This window comes from Tinamus guttatus, unplaced genomic scaffold, assembly GCF_059628265.1.
Source record: "Tinamus guttatus ecotype Peru unplaced genomic scaffold, ASM5962826v1 Tinamus_guttatus_pri_ptg000314l, whole genome shotgun sequence".
NCBI lineage: Eukaryota > Metazoa > Chordata > Aves > Tinamiformes > Tinamidae > Tinamus > Tinamus guttatus.
Genome location: NW_028288848.1, coordinates 214,943 through 232,355, shown reverse-complemented (window position 1 = coordinate 232,355; position 17,413 = coordinate 214,943).

Below are 17,413 nucleotides of genomic sequence, written 5' to 3'. Positions count from 1 at the left end.
TCACAAGCTCAGCCCTGTCCCTGAAGGATCCTGAATCCTGGCAGAGCTCCCTCCGCCTGCTGCTGCTCGAGCAGCCCGTTCCTCCCGTGCTCTCAGAGGAACCGTGTCCTCAAACACGGGCATCTAGAGACCTACCACAAGCTGGGCCCCTTTTTCTGAAGGAATTTCTCTTCACCCAGCCTGATGCACTCCGTTTTTTCTGCCTTTCTGGGTGCCCTTTCCTCCCCTGCTCCGTGTCTGGTCATGAGGGAGCACCAACTGCCTTGCAAACCTTTGGATTCCCCTAGGGGCGGTGGAGGTTGAAGCCAGCTCTCCCTGTGTTGCAGCACTGCTCTTTTAACAGTGAGGAAAAAACAGTTTTTCTGCTTTAATTAATTCAGGTCATTATGCTGCTCTCCGGGGCAAGCGGAGAGGGAGGGAACGGCAAAGGACAGAAAAAGAGCAGTCAGCACCAAAGAACAGTGGCGACTTATTTGCATACGCAGAGCAGCAATAAATTCCTCATGTCAAAAACAAACTGCTCCTTGGTTTTATTCGGCTGAGCAGATATCCCCCAGCAATTTAATTTTCACTCAAAGAAAGAGATGTGCAGGCTTGTTTTTATGCTTAGAAAAGGATTCTGTGTTACACTTGTGCTCTGGGGCCAGATTAAAAGGCTCCCAGGAGCATGCCACGAAGCAAAGCATGACCCGCAGAACCACTGATTCCTGACCTTCCGAAACCTCGCCCAGGGAGGATAATAGGGAAGAAACACGAGCAAGCAAAGGGGACACCCACCCCCTGCTATGCTGCCTTAGATGTCTGGGTCACTGCAAATGGTAAGCCAATTTTTGAGGCCAAATTCTTTCAAGGGGGAACAGCAGATGTTTTTCAGCCTGATGATACCGGCGTCTTGCTCTCATTAAAGTGCTCTCCTTGTGCTGCTCCGCACGGCAGCTGCGAGTGCTCAGCCAGGAGGTTTGCCTTCCACTTCTTCTTCCCAGCCTGTGCTTTCCACAAGGACTATGGACTATTCCAGCTCCAGTTTTTCCCATCCTCATGTTGGTAGAAAAAGAGTGTAAATAATTTGGTACTTGGCCTTGAAAGTTCAATTAAGTGGTTGGTTTGTTTTGAGTGAGGCTGCCCTAAGTCCTGTTTTAGGTCACTCCTGCTCAATTTCCCTTGAGCCTCTGCAGCTGTGTGGCCACAGCTCGCGGCAGGGAGAGCATCCGGCATTCCGCGTCTTTCACGTATCATTCCTGTGCTCCATTCCAGGGAGCAAAGCACATTCCCTCCCGGGAGGATAAACAGCTTCTGGGTTTAACAGCACACACACACACACACACAGACTGGAGCCTGCATCCAACGCCAGTTCTCCGTGTATCCTGCAGCCCGTTGACGCTGTCATGAGGTTTGGCCTCAACCGTTTGTCTCTTCCAGGATTTGGCTTCCTGATCTCCGTATCTCCTGCCGAGGTAACTTCAGCAGGACTATTAACTTCCTAACACTGCAAGAGAGTTTCTCCTTTGTCTTTTGTTCCCTTACCTTAGTATAAGCAGATCCTTGCCTACACAATTGTTTTGACAGTCCCGATATTCTCAGCATTATCTTTTGCCATAGCCATTTCAGCAGCCCATGTAATTTTAACAAACACCTAACAGAATCAAGACATTAAAGTTGACAATGGTATAATAAAAAATCTCCTTTTAATAATGAACTGGAGCTGCCGTCACCTTGTTTTCGCACAGTAAAATCTCTTGCACCCCCCCGCCCTGAACACTTTACAAAGCTATTACATAAAATGCAATGTTAAATGAACAACAAATTACTTTCCCTTTAGCTAGCTTTTAATGCTAATGGTGCTATTTATTCCTGACCTTTTGAAATATTAGATTTTTTAAATGACAACATGAAAAGAATTCTTGTTTGAAAACGCAAGCGACTTTAAACCACATGTTATTACTTGTAAGTATAGCATGCACATGCATCATTCATTTCAGTGTCCCATTTATAGCTAATTGGTATATATTTCAGTTGACATATATTGTTCTCCTGCAAACGTGTCAAATTCCTTAACGATGTCAGTGACAAAAGCATAGCGTTTGAGATATATAAATTACGCTCTTTACTATATAATCATTCTTATCTATTGGGAATGCTATTTGTGACAAATCATGTCCAAAAATACAAGCTAAATTGATTATTTTTTTAAACTTTAATATCACACCATTCATGGCAAGTCTTTGATTGAATCTTTAAATGGAGGAATGTTTTTGTATCATTTTGTAGCTTGTGAAAAGCTCACTTTATTTATTAAAGGAAGAGTAAGTGCAGATCTTAAAATGTATCTTTTGTTATCTGTATTGGAAAACATGTGGGCTATAATTGTGGTTTATGGAATGAGTAATTTGGTGCACAATGCTTTGTACTATAGTTTAAGTTTTATAATTCCTGCAAGAAATTACTATTATTTTGTTGGTGGGCAGCATTTCAATCAGAACTTTAAGTATGGCAGCAAACCTGACCTACATATTTTCATTACATTTTAGATTGGCAAGTGTAATGTATTTCACTCATATGTTACAAATCACCTGAGGACAATGGAAAAAAATCAAGATTTCATGTGACTAATTAATACTGAGCTATAGCAATGCTCACTGTTTTTACACAGTGTTGTCTATATTGTTCTTTACTCTATAAATCAGCAGGATAATGATATTCTACATTTCAAGATATATTTGCAGTTAGTCTAAGTTGGCATTGATGAATTAATTCTCCTTCCTGCATGTCTTGAGGTTTTTCATTTTGGAGCCTTTTTACCTAGTCTCAGCTGACAATGTTTATGGATGTTTCTTCCATATCCTCCTGAGAGTAAGAAATGGAAATTTTGTTATGTCATGTCCCAGGGCTATTTTGTTCTTGAGTGAAAATCAAATGTTATTTAGCCACACCTTTGTACTTCATAAATATTTATACTGTATGGTCATATTTAATTGCTAAAATGTTGTTATTTTTTGAAATTGCAATCAAATTCTCTAACAGGAAAAAAAAGAGGTATTTACCCAAAGAAAATATTTGCTTCTATCAAAACAAATACAGCAAGCTCAGACTTTTTTTTTTCCCTTTTGAAAATGCTTCCAAGCACAATGAAAACAAACAAACAGAAAAAAAATGCCTGGTAAATTAATTGGCCAAAGCAGAAGCTAGCAGTGGGAGGCAGAGGAAGGGAGAAGGTTGACGTGATGCTCCCACAGCCCTAAATGAACAATATTATTAGTGGTGTAAAGGTCACATACTTCCAAATCTGCAAACAGAAGCATGAAGTAAAGTAAAGTACTCCTTAAATTAGTGGAAATGTTGTGTTCACTTACGCAGCAACACCTGGGCGACCAGGGCACGCGCGAGCCCACCAGAGACATTATGTGAGGCCCAGGGACAAATGTGATATCCAGGTGCCACCTTTGTGCTACAGCCCAAGTGATCATCGCTGTGGTACATGTGGTTTGAAAAATCTTACCTTTGTTTACATTAAGTTTATAGTAGTTTCACATCAAACGAATTTGGAGCTGAAGGAAAAATTCATCCCGAAATGTAACCAGCACAGCACGGCGCGGTTTCGTGGGGTGGTTTAGATAAACGCGGTCCCACACGATGTCATGAAAAACAGCAGCAAGGTGCAATGTCAGCGGCTCAAGGGCCTCCGTGCAGGCGGCTCGGGTTGATCTGGGAGTGCAGACCCGCGGCCCAGCTCGCAGAGCTGCAGTGCGGCCATGTCTGCTGCTCATGCGGCTGTGCTCATTCACAGTTTTCAGAGGTTTTTTTTAGGAAGGACATGTACTACGGTCATCACCTTAACTGGGTGGTGAAGGCCATACTCAGCAGGCATAGGCGCACTTTGCCTGAGGTGCCTGAAACGCAGACGCCATCCCCTCGCTCGCTTGACGCCATGGCGGGCTGCGGAAAATTCCAGAAGAGCTGAGCATGAAAGCCGCACTCATGGTCTTTTCTCTGAAGTCCTTAATACCCTGAGTTTACACCGACTTCCTCTTGGCTGACAAGATGAAACCAGCCACCAGGAGGGCAGCTGGACAGGCCGCCTCCATCACCACCATCTCTGTCCAGGCTCTGCGGCCTCCCCTCTTGTGTCTCTGCTGCTTGTAGAGGGGACGGTGGCGACCATTTTATACCTTAGGAAAGCGCGGAAAAGTTAATGAGGAATCGGAGACTCAGAGGTGTCTGCGCCCTCTGCAACCTCACGGTGAAATAACTGCACTCCAGAACCTGCCTCTCCCACAGGATGCGGGCGAGTGGGGCTTAGGAAAGGAGGTTTCTCCATCTCATTAAAAGGAGATCACAAATCCTTGTGCCCTTAGCTCAATTCCAGAAGTCAAAATGTCCTCCCTGGGCTGTAGCAATCCACATCCCGGCTCCTCACGAACTGAACCGGGATCGTGAAGCTCCACACAGGCGAGGGCAGCATCCCCGCCATGCCCGAGGGACAAGAGCGCAGCGGCCATGCAGGGTGAATTTTCACCAAAAATGACATTCGTGGAGGATCAACATCTTAACTGGGGAAAATGCTGAGCATAGAGAGAAAAGCAACTGCACAAAAGCATAATTCTCCTTTTGACCCACAGAGAAAGAGGTGCCTAATGAAAATATATGATCCCGGACAGTGTGAAGGTAACTGTCTGATCAGATAATGGAATTGTTTTCAGTGATAAGAATGAATCCATTACTAATGCAAATAACGATAATAATTATAATTTGCAATACAGTAAAAATCACCTAGTCTACCTCCTCCTCTGACAGGAGACTGTATAATAAATTATAGGCTGAGGGAAAAAAAATCAAAGGGATAAAGGTTAAAAGATTAAAAAAAAAATCTGAAACTTAAATGCTTAACAGGGAAGTCAAGACCTGAAAGCAGAAATTGGTGCTATTAAATAAAGCAATTGTGAAGAATGAGATATTATGGAATTGATTAACAAACCAGAAATCAAACCTTTCCTCATATCACTACCTCTTGTCATAGATTTCAATAATTTTGAAAGAACAAAAAATTAAGTTGGCATATAATGAAAAAATAAATTATTTAAATGCAGGTGAATATGCTAATAATGTTCTAGGAAGATTAATATAATGTAACCCCCCAGAGCAGCTCAGTAAATTCGGGGAATTTCACCGCTTCTTTCTGCTTTGCTTTGGTATCCAAAACAGGTTCAGTTGCTCTGTCGCTCCTGACCAGGCCTGGGTCAAAGGACTTTTGCAGACCATGCATTTCTAAATGGTAGCTCTTTTGGGGTTTCTCATACCAATCCCATAATCTCCTATGTTTAGGATTTGGGGCATAGGAGTAATGGGGGAGACATTTCCTTTCATCCCTGTGGGAGAACAGAAGAAGACGGATGGAATAAATCTTAAGTTTCTGAGTTTATATTACACATACTTGCCAAGTGAACCGCTCTGTTGTTTAGAATAGTTCTGCTTCCTCCATAAATTAGGCAGAGCTGAAAGTATTGTTATATATAGGATTTTCCATACCTTGGTGTCATCTCACCAGCTTATGAGGCTAGTGAAATGCTGAGAGGTAAAGCAATGAGTATCTATGAAGTGTGTGGCTCTCCCACACTCATCAGTTCAGAGTAAAATAGCAATTAAGGGATTGAGTCCACGGCTATTTCTTCCAACACTCTTTGTTCAGATACTGGTTTTCAAAGTACAGCATGTGCCATAACAGTCACCAAGGAAGAGATGGAGATTTTAGGACAGGGAATATCTGAGAGAAACATAAAGGCTGACCCCTAGTCAAAAGTAGGGATGACTACCAGGTGGATTAGGTTTTATTCTTACAGAAAGTCTATTTTAATTTATTTTTGGTCTGCAGTCAAAAGTGTTATAGCTCAGTGCATCCTACCTAAACTCTTGCAACAAGTCCTTCTGAAAGTTTAAATGATCCATTCCAGCATTTTTCATGTAGCTCAAAAGCTCAACGCACTTTCAATCAATAGCACAACTATCTGAACTTAGCAAGGCAAATTGCTAAAAGCTACAGGAGCACAAAACTGTGTATGACTCATAACCACAATTTGTGGTTACCTCATAAGCGCAATGTATCAAAAACACATCCAAATATATGAGTGTAATATTAACTGCTGCAACACGGCCCTGAGGTTTAAACACACACCCCTTAGATTGCACCCAAGACCTTTAATCAATGTTTGCAAAAGGCAAAAACACAACATGCCTCAGTTATTCACTTCACATTCGTTGCTTGCTGATGCTTCAGCAGGGCATTCCTCTTCTTAGTGAGATATGCACCGTAGGAGTCTTCTGTGTGTGCACACACAGAGCTGCTTCGGCAGAGATTTCCAAATGTCTTTCCAGCAATTAGATGTTTATCTGCAAGAAACCACAGTCCACTGTGTCATCCCAGAAACGACCAGAATAGGCATAAAAAAAAAAACTATAGGTTTACCAAATGTGATTGAAAGTCTTGGGGTTTAATTTAGAGAATTAGACTGAGGGCAAGCATATGAATACTCTTTGGATGTTAAAACCTGCCACAAAATGGAAAGGAATGAAATATTCCTGTGTCCTCTCGCTATATGGCAAGGTGTAACAGCATTCAGCTGCAGCCACAGAGATTCAGAGCTGATATTATCTAAGACTCCAGGAAGGTGAGGACAGTTAAATGCAAATCAACTGCCTGCAAAGGTAGCACCACTGCATTATCAGGAGGTTTAAAAACATTAAACAAATGTCAGGAATCACTTAGGCAGAACAAACCCTATCTTGCCGCAGGAAGGTAGGATATGTGATGTCTTAGGTCCTTCCCAGCTTAATGTATCTCCTGAAATGCTCTGACAGATCTTAAACTGCAGCCAGCAAAAACACTGGATGGATCTGCACAGGTGCAGAGAGAAGCCAGAGAATTTGGCATGGATTTCTCTCCTCTGTGACTGGGAGCTGTCACAATTTTCTTCTCCATTTTCCCACATCAGCCAGTGTTTATTATTTCACTGTGTGCTGCAAAGCCAGTGTCTTCATTCCTGAAAGCAGGACTGTAACAGGGTGGTGATGGCGAGCAGCAGTATCAAGCTCTAGTGAGGTGTCTGTGGCAGTGCTAATTAATTTTTATTATCTAGATGGTAAAGGGTTTATCTGATCTTGTTCAGTTCATTTCAAACACCTCCTTTTACAGACATACCGAGGTTATGCACAGCACTGGATGGCATCCCTGATAGCAAAGGGAAAATCTAAAGACACAGTTAATATTGACTCTGAGGGGATAAAGTGACAAATGCTCACGTGGGATGTGCCCAGTGTATTTTGGCATCATGCCTTCGGGCCTGTAGAATCGCTGATAGGTGTGCGGTGCCTTACGAACTTCAATGTCATGTGTCTCACCTCTAAGACAAAACAGAATAACTACAAAATTAATTTATATGCATTTTGGAACACCCTCATTTATGTTTCCTGATTCTTCAGATGTTTCACACAGTTACCAGACTTAAATGCTGACCCTGCTGCACCGATGGCAGAGGTATCTGTCCTCCTGCCTGTCTCTAGATAAGGACTTCTGCACAGATAAGGCACCTGGGTGTCCCAAAACCCTGCAGTTACTACTGCTATACGGAGCCTTCTGTTTGTGCAAGGAACATACAGAGAACATTTAACTGAAGGGAAGGGTGACACTGTAATATTGCTTGTAAGATGGCCAATATTGCTTGTAAGATGGCACAGGTAAATACTGGAGCTCCTGCCATGCAGGACAGCATCTGTTGGGCTGCATCAAACTTAACTTCTCCCAACTTCACTGCTTTTGAGAATGGCACATGTACCACATGTGGTGTGTGTGAGGTACACACCAGCGCAGCCCTGAGGTGGTGCTCTGCACTCTCTGCACTGCAGAGGACAGGGTCAGCTCTGTCTAGCGTCCCCGCGTATCGGCTGATGGCAGGAGGAAGCTCCTAGTAGAGGTGCTGATTCCTCAGAGCCAAGGAAATACTCCATGTTGCGTCAGGAGAGTCACAGCTCCAACTCCTTGGACTGCTGTGGCTTGGCAGGTCCAACTCGCTGGTATTCCTGGCTGTGTCCCCACTCCTTCCTGCTGTGGAGCCTCCCCGATCTCCTTCGGTCCCCCTGTGCTCTCCCACACCCAGGCCCTGGCTGCAGGACGCTCCAGCTCCCTCCTCCTGCCCCTTGCGCTCAGCCCAGCACCGCTCTCCCCCACGTGCTGGTTCTGCTGCACTATACAATATTCACAGTGCAGGTTGCCTTCCTCCGTGGTTATGAGCACTTACCTCTGGGCGCTGAGAGAAGAATCATACGGAATTTGATTTATTAAGTTCTTAAAATCCTGAAAACAATTTTTTGCCATCACACGGTAACGAACACCATGTCCTAGTTCAGTGACTTTTGCTCTAGGCACAAAGCCAGTCCAACCTGGGAGAGGGGGATCCAGTAAATTTTTCTCAATTAGCACAGTGCCTGAAAAATGAAGAAAAAGAAAGATACTCCTTCAAAAATATGTCCAGCCCCTAAAAAATTATACACTAAATATTGAAGGTATAGAATTTCATGGCTTACATAAAGTATTTGTAGTTAATTGACATACTTCATATACTGCTCTTCAGGTCTTTTATATTGCTGAGGTATTTGCTTGGTTGCTTTTGATATAACCCTTAGTGCTGCTGAGATAAGCTACATTCAGACAACCCCTGAAATACTACTTTGGAATATGTGTTTCTGTGGCTACAAAGGCCTCGAGAGCTTGGCTAAAAGCCAGGATGGGCTTGACTTAAATCCTGAAGTTGGGATGAACCTTTCTGTTGAATTTAATGAGCTCTGAAACAGTCCCTACGTAGTGAAATTCTCCCACACGTAAGCGTGTCAGTGTCATCTCCTCTGCACTGTGAAAATTCTCACTGAGGAAGTTGTCTCCTGCCTGTGGAACATTTCCATGGGACACGAGTGATTTCCTGTGTCAAGACACCAGTTTTCTGTTTGCTGTTAAAATAGCGATTCTGTTCAAACACTAGAGGTAGCTGCAGCTAAGTGAAACATGCAGCAGTACAGCAAGAAAGGGGGTAGTGACAAAATTAAGAGCTGTAGCCAAAGATTTTATATATATATATACATATAGTACTCATGGTAGAATGGATTTCTGGGCATCCTATACAAGACTGAAGTACAAAGAAAAAATGCCGTTTTCAAGACAAGCCTTAATTAATATGGAGAAATTGCGAAAGGCCTGGATTGGAATTCAGTTTTGAGTCGATGCATTTGAAAGTCAAGGTTTGATCTGTATTTGGAGATTATGTTGTTAAGAGAAGATACTCAGCAGGCTTGAATGGGGAGAGCAGAACCTCAAATTCTGTAGAAGCCTGAAGAACTGGGAAGGAAACTGTGGGAGAATTACAATGTAAGACTAACTAAAACGTGAAAGAAACGTGTTTGTATGTAGCCAGTGGATAAGGCTGCAGTGAAACTTGTTGTAAAGGTAGGCGCTAAATCCCCTGTTAAAGTAAGTTTACTTCTAACATTTACTACTACTATAATCTTTACTAGTAGAGCAGTGATTTAATATGTGGAGCAACTGGATATAAATGTTTAGTACAGTAGGATCTGGGAGAGCTTGAAAGCATCAAGTTGGGGAAGTTGGACATTGCTCTCAGAAGATTTTTTTTTTTAGTGCTAATACTGAGCTTTTTTAGTGCTAAATACTCAGTGAGTACTATTCAGTGACTATTAGCACCAGCATGGAAACACTGTCTGCACATCTCAGTGTGAAGCACTGCTCCATTTGGGACCCTATTTAAGCAAGGATTTCTCTAATACCAGCCAAACTGATGTAGGATTCATACAAAATACATCCTGTCAAGATGAGACTGTAACTTTAAATATAAGCATGCTCATATGAGAAAATCTTAAAGTTTAGAACAGGTACATCTAGTGAAAGGGCCAAATTCAGGCAGCGAATGCACATACATGCAACTCGGCTGGAAATCAGAGCAATGTGCTGGAACACTGAAAGCAAAATTTGGTTCTTAATGTGTCCCTGAAGACTGTAATTATATTTCCCATTGTACTAGTAACATTAATTGAATGTTTAGCTGAAATCAAGTTCATTACAAGTTAAATACAGTACCTAGCCTATTAGGGTGGTGTTTATAATTATAGTCATGAAGTACTTGTAAAACATCTTCATTGCAGCAAATAGGTGGGAGCTGGGGCGCCGCGGCTGCTCGGCGCCACAGCTCGTCCCTCGCGCCGCGGCGCCGCTGCGTCGCGCTGCGGAACAGGCTCCGGAACACCGCGGCGTCGCCGCCGTAGCTGCTGCCGATGCTGCAGAACCTCAGCGGGATGTGGCCTGCAACGGTTAGCGTGAAACACGGCCCTGCTCAAACGGTGGTGGAAACTCCTCAGAGCAGCGGGGTCTTACAAACATTCCCAGATCCGCAAATGCACAAAGAGCTTGTACAGCCTGTAGGTCCTTGTAGACACATTAAGTTTCTTGGCCTGATACCTCAGTTCCAGCCTCCGATGAGGCTTAAGAGAGTACAACCCTTTCTGCCAGTGTTCATGTCATTTCTTAGCTATGGGGAAGAATTAATTTGAATAGATATTTTTAATAATAAAACTGAATTTACTTTGAGTTTACTAAAAGGGCAATTTTTAAGCTTCATCTTCAATTGGTTAGAAACTGTGATTCCATTAAAACAAACTGCGCTATCAGAAAAGTATTTCACATGGGAAACCAACTCTCAAAGGGAACTGTCACCATGTAATAATCTATTTTCATTACAAGTGCATCACTAAATATTGTGTTACAGCTCAGCTTAAAGAGCAGGACTCTGCTAAATACTAAAGACAGGCAGTTAAAACTCCTGCATTACACCAGACTGGAAGCTGCAGTTGCTGCTCAGCTCTAGCCTGCGTCCTCCAGCTGAATGAACATGGAGCAAAACCCAGTTTGACTCTAGGTTGAAATACAAAGCTTACAAAGCTACAGTTCTGACCCAGCCTCTGTGCATGACAAAAACTCATAGTGAAGTACCATAAAAAGTACTGATGTGCTTTGCTCCATCAGATAAAACGGAAAAGCCTCCATGGGCTGTTGTAGAGCCTGGAAATGTGGCCCATTCACCAGCTGAGGTTCTCCTCAGCAGAGCCGTTCACTGCTCACTGGTTCTGCTGTATTTATGGGCGAGAAGAAGCCTGAACATACTGCTCACCTGTGTATCCAGGTATGGGGAGATTTCTGGCATCTAGGTGTTTTCGGACAGAGATCATAACTGAAAGAAAATGGATAATTATATCTAAATTCATATCCCTTGTATTACAATATCACCTTTTTTCTTATATTAAGAAAAACAAAACAAACAAACAAACAAAAATTACCCCTTCAGTTAGCCGGCCAAATACAGTTTCTGTCCGGTTAAACCCACAGCAGCTCCTCCAGAACAAACTGAATTCTAAGAACTTCTGCTAGTGTGACCATGCACAGAATTTGTCCAATCAGTAAATCTGATGCTATTTTATCCCCGAAGTTGATTTTTTTAAAGATCTGTAATTAAATAATGGATTCTCACTTTTATCCTATTGTTTCCTATTAAGAAAACTGAAGAGGAGCATCTGGTTCATCACGGAACACACAGTGTACAGTGTCCCAAAGGAGTGTGTAAGTGCGTGCGCTCGGCACGAAGGCAGAGTGAGCAGTGAGGGTGGGTCGAAATCACCCTCAGGTTGTAGCTTTTACTGAGTAACATTTAGATGGTTGCAGGGTAGTGATGTTGTGAAGTTACCAGCACACCGCCACTCACGAGGTCGCTGTCTTACAGGTAATGCTGGAGCTGATACACGATAACCACAAGCCTCGTAGGCCTCCCAGATAGCAAGTGAAATAAAGGGCCTTAAAGGAGATAGATACAGAGCGCAAGGGAATTACTCTATAGAGAAAGATGTTATGTCAGAACGTAAAATTATTTTTAAGACATCGGTATAAAGAATAAGAGGGAATTGAACTCTCAAACACCATAACAACAGCGCACAAGTTTCCATCAGAAACTCAAGTATTAGCTCAGAATTTGCAAAGAATATTCAACTCTAAAAGCAGGAGGGGAGACGCTACAAAGAACCATCCAAGTGACCCACCTCAGGCGCAGCCGGTGTCGCCGGCCCAGCGCCGCCGCCCGCCCTCGGCGGCCCCGCTCCACAGAGAAGCCGCGCTGCTCCCCGCGGGGCCCCTCGCGACCTGGTGGCCCTTGGGAGCTCTGAGGGCGACTGCGCGTTCCTGCAGCGGCCGTTGGGAGCTCGGGTGGCCGTTGGGAGCTCCTCCAGGGACCGTTTGGAGCCGTCGCGGCCTGCGGCAGCCGGTGCCCCTCCAGAGCCAGCCCCAGGCTGGCGCCGTCTCTTCCTCGGAAGGGCCTTCCCTCTCCCTGCCTCTCTGGCGCCCTGCACGCCAACACCTGGGAGTATCTGCGGGGAACACGTCACTGCTGGTGGCGGCCTGAAGGCTTCGGGGGGAAACTCATGCACTGTCATTCTTCAAAGCCATCGGCCTGTTGTTTCCTTAAAGATATTTCTCCTCTTCTTCCACAGGCAACACTTTGAGCAAGTTACTTTAAACTCCTCCTTTGATAAATTTTGAAGATGAACTATTGAATATTAATCCTGGAAATTTTGCATTACCCTGGATGTGAACCCTGTTCAGATGTTTACTCTCTGCTCAATGTGCATCTTCCTTCAGACCTGCTGCCATGGACTATGACCGACTGCAATATCGACTATCACGTGCTGTGTTTTTTGTTTACATCTTATTTGCTATTGTATTTTTTTCGTTATCATCAATAGGATCTGAAAGAAATACTTAGATGATTGTGAAAATCAGCAGCACCATCATATTCCTGATACCATGATAGTTCTGTAGAGAATGTCTTTTAAAAATGGCAAGAAAGGTATGTCTTGAGTGTTGAGCTTATCCCATTTCCCAGCTCTCATTCTGATTCGTAACGTCTCATAGAAAATACCTAATGTTTTTTGGTACTGTCTGACAGCCTTTTGTCTTAACACCCAACAAATGGCCTATTTAAAGCTACATAAGCTTTATGGAATCTGAGTACGATACCCAACAGTGGATTTCAACCGTAGGCTCACGTGGACTCTAAGAAATACAGAAGCGAACTGAAAAAGCAGCAGCCTGTTTGATAGTCTGTAGCGGTACCCAGAGCGCTGCAACCGCGGAGCAAAGACTGCAGGTATCCAAAATCAAAACAGGTTTAAAAACCCCGATATGCAGCACGTACAGTTGGTGTCCCTTTTGCTCAGTTATGATGTGAATGTGCATGACTTAACCTTGCTCGCTTCTTATAGAGATTTTCATAAAAATAGTAACACAAATAAAATTTAGTTTTAACATATTTTATTTGACATGGTTGAAGACACAAGAACACTCAGATACAATCCAGACAAGTTGTGAACAGCTCCAAACATCAGTGAAATCTGAACTTATCTTGCACAGAGGTGAACAAGACCACAATGGTTGGTTTTCTAATATAGTTTAAGAATATTTTAAGCAGGTGAGTACTGTGACATTATGCCCAACAACTTTTATACTATTCAGCCGCTTAAGCCACTTCATATTATAAATATGCAGCCTATCTTGGCGATTACATCTCTGCAATATATAATTAGCCTTCTCATAATAATGCATTAAAACTCCTGTATATATATATACAGTGGTATAAATATTCCAGTATTACCTGTTCTAACCATCACTGCACATTTATCAGACTCTAGTACAATCAGTCCTTCTATCACAATTAGCTGCTAACTTTCAGCCTGGAGCTATGTAGCTTTTACCAACTCTTGCCAGTTGCTGCTTAAGAAAAACTTCTGTCAAGGCTGCCTCTCTCTACTAAGGAGAGCAGCCCTTGTCAACACTAAGTTGCACAATGCCAACCGCAATCCCTATGGAAAAATGCTCTGCAGGGAATATCCTGCTAAAGTTACAGAATTACTATTCTAAAAATGACTCATTTCCTAACAAATTTCATAGTAATTTTATAGCCTAACAACCTTCACTATCAAAACAGGCATCCATATGCCACTTACCATGTAAAGTTGCTCAACAGGGCTATAGACTACAGACCATAGCATAATATTCTACTTCCTTACCCTAATTCACTAGAGACAAGCTAATTTTCCATTTTTGGGTTTAAAGAGGGCAATGAGGTCAGGTGGGAGTTTGCTCAGTAGTTCCCTGTTCTGCAAAGATAAGCTTGATAATGAGGAAGTGCAAAAATATGCAAAATCTTCACATTTTAGTTACAGCAGAATTATTTGGTTAATAAACCCCTGCTTGGATCCACGTAGAATCTTAGAAAAGGTGAATACAAAAGTGCAGAAAACCACTACAGTTCAAAAACTCCACTTCTGAGGAGCTGCAGAACCTGCCGCTCCTGTGCACTGCAAACAGGTCATGAGCCACATGGTGAGCAGCGGGTCTCCTCTGGGGGAAGGCCGCGGCCACGTCACCGAGGTTTCACTAGATTCTGTGCTAACATTAAGGCCACAAAAGTTCTGGAAAAAAGTGTGTGCAGGGTCGGACCCACTCAGTGAAATGCAGAGCGCAGACACTGCAGCCTGTTTTCTGTACGGACTTCGTGTTCGGGCACTGGCAGACTAGTGGCCTCTGCTGCCCCTGGCCTGCAGCTACTGCAAAGTGGTGTTACTGCCTTTGGCAAGCATCGTTTTGAACCAGAGATACTTAAAAAAAAAAAAAGGCAAAAAAAATGTTGAAGAAGCTGTATATCCAGATCATACATTTAATACAACTTTAACATGATTTTACAGGAGGATTTATCCATTATTATGATGAACTGTTAGGAATGTAAAGGTGACCATTTGAAATGAAATAAATCCACCACCATACCAGTGAATCCATGTAATAGGCTTGATTGCTATGACTGGCACTGCAGGAAGAATGTTGTGTTCTCTGACACACCAACATTTCTTTCCTACTATTATAAGATCAGCCTTTAACATTTCATATCTTACCATCCCTTAAAGCCTATAGTTACGGAAGCTGATTGAAAAACTGTCATTTAAAATTAACAGCTGAATGAAATCAACAGAGGCAAAGAGCATTTTTATACAAGAAAATAGCACTGTAGAAAGAAAGAGTCTGTACAATATTTAAATATTGTATATACATAAAATTATATTGTTCATAAGTCATCTTAAAGTTACTCTTGTTTGTAAACCATGGAAAGCAGCACACAAAAATTCTAATATTTAGCTTTTAAAGCATTTAGCAGGCAGCAGGAAACTGAATGCTAGCAAGCACACTTTGTAATTACAGAAAGTATCCAGTTGGATACCGTGACTAGCATTCTCCATAGTCATCATTGTGGTTTTTTTATTCTTATTTTTTTTAAATTAACTGAATGCAAAACAGATTCCTTTTCACATTCTACTCAGGAATTCTGCAGGAGACACAAAATTCAAGAGCAAAACATAGCCAGGCAGTTCTGCACTCTTTGCTGTGGCAAAACTCTAAGTTAAACATAGAAATCTGAAGTGCAGGATTGGAACGTAAATTAGTGAAGTAATTGTTAAAACTTTCATTTCCCAAAAGTGTCAGTCATGGCTTTAACTCATGCTAAACTTAGAGAAAGGAAGGTGTAGTTCAACAATTAACATTGCACAGTTTCAAAAATGTACTGAATTCCAGCAGGTTATCAGTTCTGGGCCAAAGTTTTGCAAGTGCTGGTAGCATTTTGGGGTGATTTTATGGGTCAAGATCAGTCTGTGACTTACCCTGGGGGTTTGGATTTGCATTAGAGGTTATCGGTTCCTAGAAGAGACAGATCCAGGGTTTCACGTTACTCACTAGCAGGATTTTACTAAATAAAAACTATGACACTTGCAGAAGAAATTCTCCAGGTGAACAAGCATAAGAAAATATATCTAGAAAGTTATTATTTGGTAAGCAAGATGTTTCTGTGGCCATTGCTGAACTTTCCCTGCAGTGAAGTTGAGTGCTCCCAGCCACAACTGCAATGCTTTATCCCGTTAACGCTATTTGTCATTTCATTGAAGCACCAAAAGTTCCACAGGAACTTAAGGAAAAATTTTTTAACAGTGAGGGTGACAGAGCACTGGAACAGGCTGCCCAGAGAGGTTGTGGAGTCTCCTTCTCTGGAGATCTTCAAACCCGCTTGGACGCAGTCCTGTGCCACGTGCTCTAGGTGACCCTGCCTGTTGGACTAGATGACCTCTAGAGGTCCCTTCCAACCTTGAGTATTCTATGATTCGATGATTCCCCACTTTAATGCATGTTAAACTCAACACAGAAATATATTTTCCATTATTAAAATGTTTGCTACTGAAAATAAGTTATGATACTTTTAACCTGATAATTTTCTCCATTTTAAGTTGTTTAAAACTTCTTGCATAGCCTTCAGCTAACTGTATTTTACATGGAGCTGCTGCAGCAGGTTCAACCAAGGGCCACAAAGTCAATTAAGGGACTAAGTGACACAGGAGGAGAAGCTGAGAGAGCTGGGGCTGTTTGCCTGGAGAAGAGAGGGACGGAGGTGACCAGTGTGAACAAATACCTCCTAAGAGGGCATAAATAAAATGGAGACCCTCCTCAGGGGTAACCAGTGAACAGACAAGAGGCAACGGGCACAAACTGAAACACAAGAAATTCCACTTAAAGAAACAAAAAGGCCGACTTTTCCGGGTGAGAGTGTTCAAACACTGGAACAGGTTGCCTAGAAAGGCTGTGAGATCTCCAGCTTTGGAGATACTCAACACCGAACTGGGTAATGTCCAGAACGGCCAGCTCCAGCTGCCCTTCCTTCGAGCAGGTGGGTCGAACAAGTTGAGCTATGGAGGTTCCTTCCAGCCTCAACTATTGTATGAGTCTGTGATTTCAGATGGAGAGCAATAAAAGTTTAAAATAGCCTGAAAAGGAAACTCTAAGAGCTTTTAACAATAAAGGCTTTATTTTCAAACTGCAGTAGTTAATATTAGGCTCCCAATATACATTATATAATCTAATTTTAAGGATTCCAAGAATTTTATTTTCTTGGAATCTCAGAAATTAAGAAACTCAGTTTCTATTTCATTAAGTACTTGGCTTTCAGCTCTAAAAATTCTGAAAGCACAGGGCAAAAATCAAGAGAACAGAAGAACACTGTAAGCTAGTCTCTATTTTTTTCAAATAATCCCTACAACCACCTTGTGAATTGGTGAGTGTTTCTTGGGAGGAGGAAGGATTTCATAACAAAGATCTAACGATTTCATATTTTTAAAATTAGTCTTTAGCACCCAACAACAATCAGTATTACTTTATAAAGGTGGGGCTTTGAACATGCTTGAGCAATTGAAGAACTTTTACTACCTCTGAACCTTTTGCTCC